General features: G+C 40.0%; 1 long non-coding RNA gene across 1 annotated transcript; it reads right to left on the reverse strand.

Moving 5' to 3' along the window:
* Nucleotides 1-1,416: 1,416 nt before the first annotated feature.
* On the reverse strand, nucleotides 1,417-5,283 carry LOC122866792. Its single transcript, XR_006375810.1, has 3 exons — nucleotides 5,215-5,283; nucleotides 4,158-4,194; nucleotides 1,417-3,879 (listed from the first exon to the last, which is right to left on the reverse strand). It is a non-coding gene; the product is annotated as an uncharacterized LOC122866792 (long non-coding RNA).
* Nucleotides 5,284-5,773: the final 490 nt, after the last annotated feature.

The raw sequence follows: 5,773 nt of genomic DNA on the forward strand, positions 1-5,773 counted from the left end.
GATACAAGCATTCTGGATCATTGTTATACTGTTACAAAGGACACCTATCGCTCTGTCCCCCATGCAGCTTTGGGACTCTCTGATCACTGTCTGGTTCATCTTATCCCGAGGCAGAAATTTAAAATCTACTAAGCCTGTGGTCAAGACTGTGAGGAGATGGACCAATGAGGCAAAGCTGGAATTACAGGCCTGCTTTGCCTGCACTGATTGGAGTGTTTTTGAGGCTACAGCTACAGACCTGGATGAACTTTGACACTGTGACTTCTTCCATCAGTTTTTGTGAATACATGTGTGCCGACTAAAACCTTCTGCACAGACAACAACAATAAACCCTGGTTTACAGCAAAACTCAGGTAGCTTAGTCAGGCCAAGGAGGAGGCCTACAGAAGCGGGGACAGAATCCTGTACAACTAGGCCGTAAACACACTGACAAAGGAGATCAGAGTAGCAAAGAGGAGATACACTTAAAATCTAAATAACAGCTTTTCAGCCAATGACCTGGCGTCATATGGAAAAGCCTGATGGACATCGCGAACTACAGGAGACCTCAGATTGCGTTGCCCTGACGTCCGTAGTCGTGAAGTCCTCAAAAAGACTGGTGTTGGCCCACCTTAAGGACATCATAGGTCTCCTGCTGGACCCCCTGCAGTTTGCCTACAGGGTAAACAGGTCAGGGAATGATGCAGTCAGTGTGGGACTGCAATACATCTTACAACACCTCGACTCTCTGGGGACATATGTAAGGATCCTGTTCATGGGCTTCACCTCGGCATTCAACACCATCACCAGTGATTTTACACCACTATTATTCAGTCTGTTCTCTGTACATCCATCACTGTCTGGTTTGGATCTGCCACCAAACAGGACAGGAACAGAGGACAATGGCTAGCCAGGACAGCAGAAAGAATCATCGGCGCTGACCTGCCCTCCATTCAGGACTTAAACATGTCCAGAGTCAGGAAACGAGCAGGAAACATCACTCGGAAGGAAGCCTCAACGCAAATCTACCGACACTGTGCATACTGTATATACTATATAAAGCAACCTGTTACATTAGTCATATTTCTTCCAGCACCCTTTGCGCTCTGCACCATTGCACTGTTGTCTTACTGTCTACAAATGTTTATTGTTGATTTTTGGTATATATACTGTGTTCCTTTGGCATTGTGTAAATAATGGTGGTCAAAATATTTAGATGTTTTGTCAGTATGGCAGTGAACCCTGGAAATGTTCCTTATATCCACATTTCAGTCTTGTCCTATTTTTTCATTGACACTGAATGTTTACTGTAATAGAATGTTATTTTTGTCTAGCTAACTGAATGCTGTCGTGTATCAAACTGAATACTATTCTGATGCCGATTTCAACAGTACAAGGATTTACATTATACATTGCACTCGCATTTCCATGGAAATTGTTACTGTATTTTTATTTACGTAAAGTAACTGTCTTACACCACAGTAAAAAGAAATCTTACACAGCACAATATAATACAAAAATACATCAATACAAAAAAAAAGAAAATAATGTATAGCCTAACACTGTAACACAGTAAAGCTGGAGTGCTACACTAAAGACTTCACCTCACTGGATGTCCTGGCCACAGATCACACCTGATATTTTCCCTTGCGATTCAATGGAGGAAAATCTTTTTGCATGCCGCAACCATCCCCTGCAATGTTCTGCTGTGATGTCATCACAAGCAGCATCCATTGCAGCAAGCAGAGACATTTGGTCTTGAGACTGATGAGCATGCACCTTCCACTTCCATGCAGAAAAGAATTCAGTTGGATTCAGGAATGGAGAATATGGTGGTAGGAACAACATCAACATCCTTTGGTGGACAGCAAACCATTCCCTGATGACATTTGCATGGTGGAAGCTTACATTATCCCACACAATTACAAAATTTGTCAAGTCATGCCTTACCAAACCTCTCTCATTCTCAGTGATAAGATCTCTGTAGAGGGTGTTAAAGAACATCAGGATTTTCTGGGTGTTGTATGTGTGCTCACACCATTCTCAGAAATTGCAGCACACATAGTCAGTAGGTGATTTGAGGGGGAATGCCATCCCCCTTGTTAAACTGCCATCCCCCCTCTCCATACCCTAGTAGCAGAGAGTGTGCAGGGGTAGAGGGGTTGTTTATTTTAATATGTTAGTCTAGTCTATCTTTTCAACACTGTCTATTGTAGAGATGCTAGTGATTGGTATTTTGAAAGATGCTGTTGTCCTCTAAGGTTGCACTCTGGATCTCTCTCAGTATGGAGTTCACAAATATATAATATTTCTGTATATGTACTGTACTGTAATACACCAATTTACCAATTTAGCGGACGTTACAAAAAATCCATATTACTGCAATGATATATATATGCCTGACAGATTTTGACAATTGAATGGACTATTGTGCATTACACAATGAAACAAATCATATGTGTTTTGGAGAGTACAACTATTTAACCGAGAAGCAAAATAATCAGTTTTGATCAGCAAGATACTGTATATTATGTAGACAATTGTACTTACGCGTTTGCATAGATGTGCTAAAACATTCACAATTTGTTTAAAAGAATGAGAAATTCAAATCCATTGTGAACAAGATTTGGAGGTTTGCACATGCTGTTTTGAAAATATTCATTATCATTTCAGAATTGTGCCAAAGCAGTTGAGAAAAGCCTGAGACAGAATGTGACACACAGTCTCCAGTGCCATGCTGCCTAAAGGTCACTACGGTCTGCACTGGCACTGAATGTTGGCACTGGATGTAAATGTCCTGCAGAATCACCCATTATGAACTTAATTCCTTGGAAGACTAGGCTGGTCTGCAAGCAGTAGTGAGTAGAAGATACTACAGATATTTATTTGTATGAAAACGTTCAGCACTAAGTACCGTGCGAGGAATTGTTTGACTGTACTGTTCGTGCAACTGGAGCATGTGCAATTAGATGGAAAAATGTTGCCTTTTTCAACCCAGATCCTAATGACATACTGTGAGGAACAAAGAATAACTGTAAAGAGTCTTGAATCAACCTGGGAAATGGCAGAGGACAGAGAGATAGACAGGACTGGAGAGAAGCTGAGAGGCTTGTTGAGAAGAGAGAACTGAAGACAACGTTTTGAGACATTGACACTGCCACTCTAAAACAGAGGAGGATGGAGCGATACAAACTTAGTGCACAACAGCAGAGAAACAAAATATAAGGGCAAAGACCAGTCAGTTCCAGTGGTATTCATGCAAATAAAAACTGCTGCAGCTTATTAAATTCCAAGGCCTTTTTTTGCCCTATATTCTCAAATGTTGCAGTCAATCCAAAGCCTGAGAGAAATGTCAAACTTGTATCAGATTTAATTCAAACTCTCAGGTAGTGTGTGGTGAAATGTGTTTCTATAAGTAGCAGGAGAGTCTCCAGTAAACACAGTGGGGATATTCAGACACCACTGTGGGTTTATCATCATCCATAAATCAATATTTTGTGTTGCCATTAACAAAAAAGGCATATTTTTTATTGTACAGCCATTACACATTCAATGGGAATAATACTGTATGAATACAATGTTGACAGGCAGCATGTAAAGCGGAATAGATCCACTGAAGTGCTTTGTTTTAGGCTGGATAATGTGACTCAAGTGACATGGCACCACTTTCCTGCCACCTGTCAGCGATTCATTGCCAAACCAAACCAAATGTTTCCTGCCATTTCCTCCACTACCTTACCTGCCAACAGAGTCCCCGCATTGTTAAAATATATTCGAATCTTCCTGCGATGTGGCTCACTTATTGTCGAGGTGAACATTCCCAGGCGAGAATGACAGTGAGGCCGTCGACGCTCAGCGCTGACCCCGCTCCAATTTCCTCCTCATTTCATTTCTACACGGCTGCACTCAACCAGAGAGAGAGAGGAGAGGAAGAAGAAGAAGAGGGTAGTCATCCTCCGAATGGAAATGGCCACTTTGAAAGAGGCCCTGGAAAATGAGCCGTCCCCCAGTGTACTTTCATTGGAGACGGGGGCATCAAAAGAGCTCTGCGCTGCAACAGCAAAGGATACTAATGATCCTATGACGCTTGGAAAGGGGTGCTGGAGCGTTAACCTCGCTCTAGACGACCCATCCTATGTAGGTCAAAATGAATGGGTTCTGCCTCAACACCCCTCTACCTGGAAATGACTGATTCTGTCCTCCTTTTCCCCCCTGCTATATCACAAAATGACAAAAGAGGCCCTTTTGTGACATATCTCCGGGTTTAACTGCAGTTGGCACCACATTGCAAAAGCTTTTCCATCATAGCAGTGTTATTTTTTCTTCAAATGAGTAAAGACATCTTCAAATCAGCTAAGGTAATTTAGGTTGTTTGAAGGATTTTCTGGTACGCGGCAACATTACAGTGAAGAACAACTCCCATCCGTCATGTCACTTGTTCACTTAGGAGCTTATTTAGGACTTAAAGTCGCAATGCCTGAACCACACGTAGCGCAAAATTCCCAAATGAATTGACTGGTCTTTTGATGGACAGACTAATACTAGACAGTAAATCTAAGTCATTAATGTTTTTGATGTGGTTAAATGGTTGTTTAGATCACTGACATTTGTAACCAACCCTGTCTCTTAAAAATTATGTTCACACATAACTAATTTCCAGTAGCAAATATGTTTTGTAGGAAGTTACTTTTTAAAATTAGTGTAACAAGGAACTATTTATATTGAACATATCAGCAACGCAAAATGTTCATATCGAATGAATGACCTCTAATATTTCGCTATATCAATGAGGGATAGACTCAATATTAGAAACTACTGTATACTACCTAATAAACTGGCACCTGAGTGTAAAAATATTGATTAGCACAGTTTTAAACACAGAAAAACTTGACGCACTAGATGAACTTGACTTTTTTGATATTTAATTTGATATTATTTAATCTTTCTACAAACATCAAGTAAGTGTCTTAGTAACCCAATCCTAGTCGTGGGACATAGGATATTAACCCTGGTGGTTTGTATACCCAACTATCCACAGTCAGCCCAGTTTAGTACACAACGTATTGGCAGATTTGTGGTTTACTGCATGTATTGGCAAAACAAATTAATTGTATATGCATATTTTCGATGAGACACGGTTGTAGTAAACAGAGGTAAAACAAGCCCCTATATTCAATAGTGATCAGATAAAAACCAACAATATTATATTTTTCATCATCATGAAAGCAAACATACCTGCACTTTATATGTTTAAAAAATTACAGATTGGGTCTTCAATACAAGACAAAATTACTTGCTGAGATGAATCTTTTGTTTAAAATGTTCTTTTCATTAGACATGCATCTTAGAGGCCTACGATAATGTGATGTGAATGACATCACATATTGGAAGCATGAGTGTGATATCGATTCTGTCACACATGTTCCCCTGCAACAGCGGAATAAAAGACATTTGAGAGAATTAATGAGCTGATTGGATTATGATGCAGTGCAAATTCCCTCTTTCAGTACCCTTATGAGGTAATAATGACACAATTTATTCATACAGACATGTTGCCAGATTAATTTTCCACCAATTTTGAACAATTACCATTATTGGGGGGGATTTTATTCAAGATAAATGAGGTGAAGAAAAGTTTTGTTGGCCTCAGTGCTGATGAATACACAGACATTGCTTCCCTATTAAGAACCACTTCTAATTCCAAAAGCACTCTCATTCATCATTCATAAACATTTGTTTTGTATAGTTATTTTATTTGTTTTTCAAGCTTTGCTTTTTCATGCCCAAGGCTTGT

This window comes from Siniperca chuatsi, linkage group LG19, assembly GCF_020085105.1.
Source record: "Siniperca chuatsi isolate FFG_IHB_CAS linkage group LG19, ASM2008510v1, whole genome shotgun sequence".
Taxonomy (NCBI): domain Eukaryota; kingdom Metazoa; phylum Chordata; class Actinopteri; order Centrarchiformes; family Sinipercidae; genus Siniperca; species Siniperca chuatsi.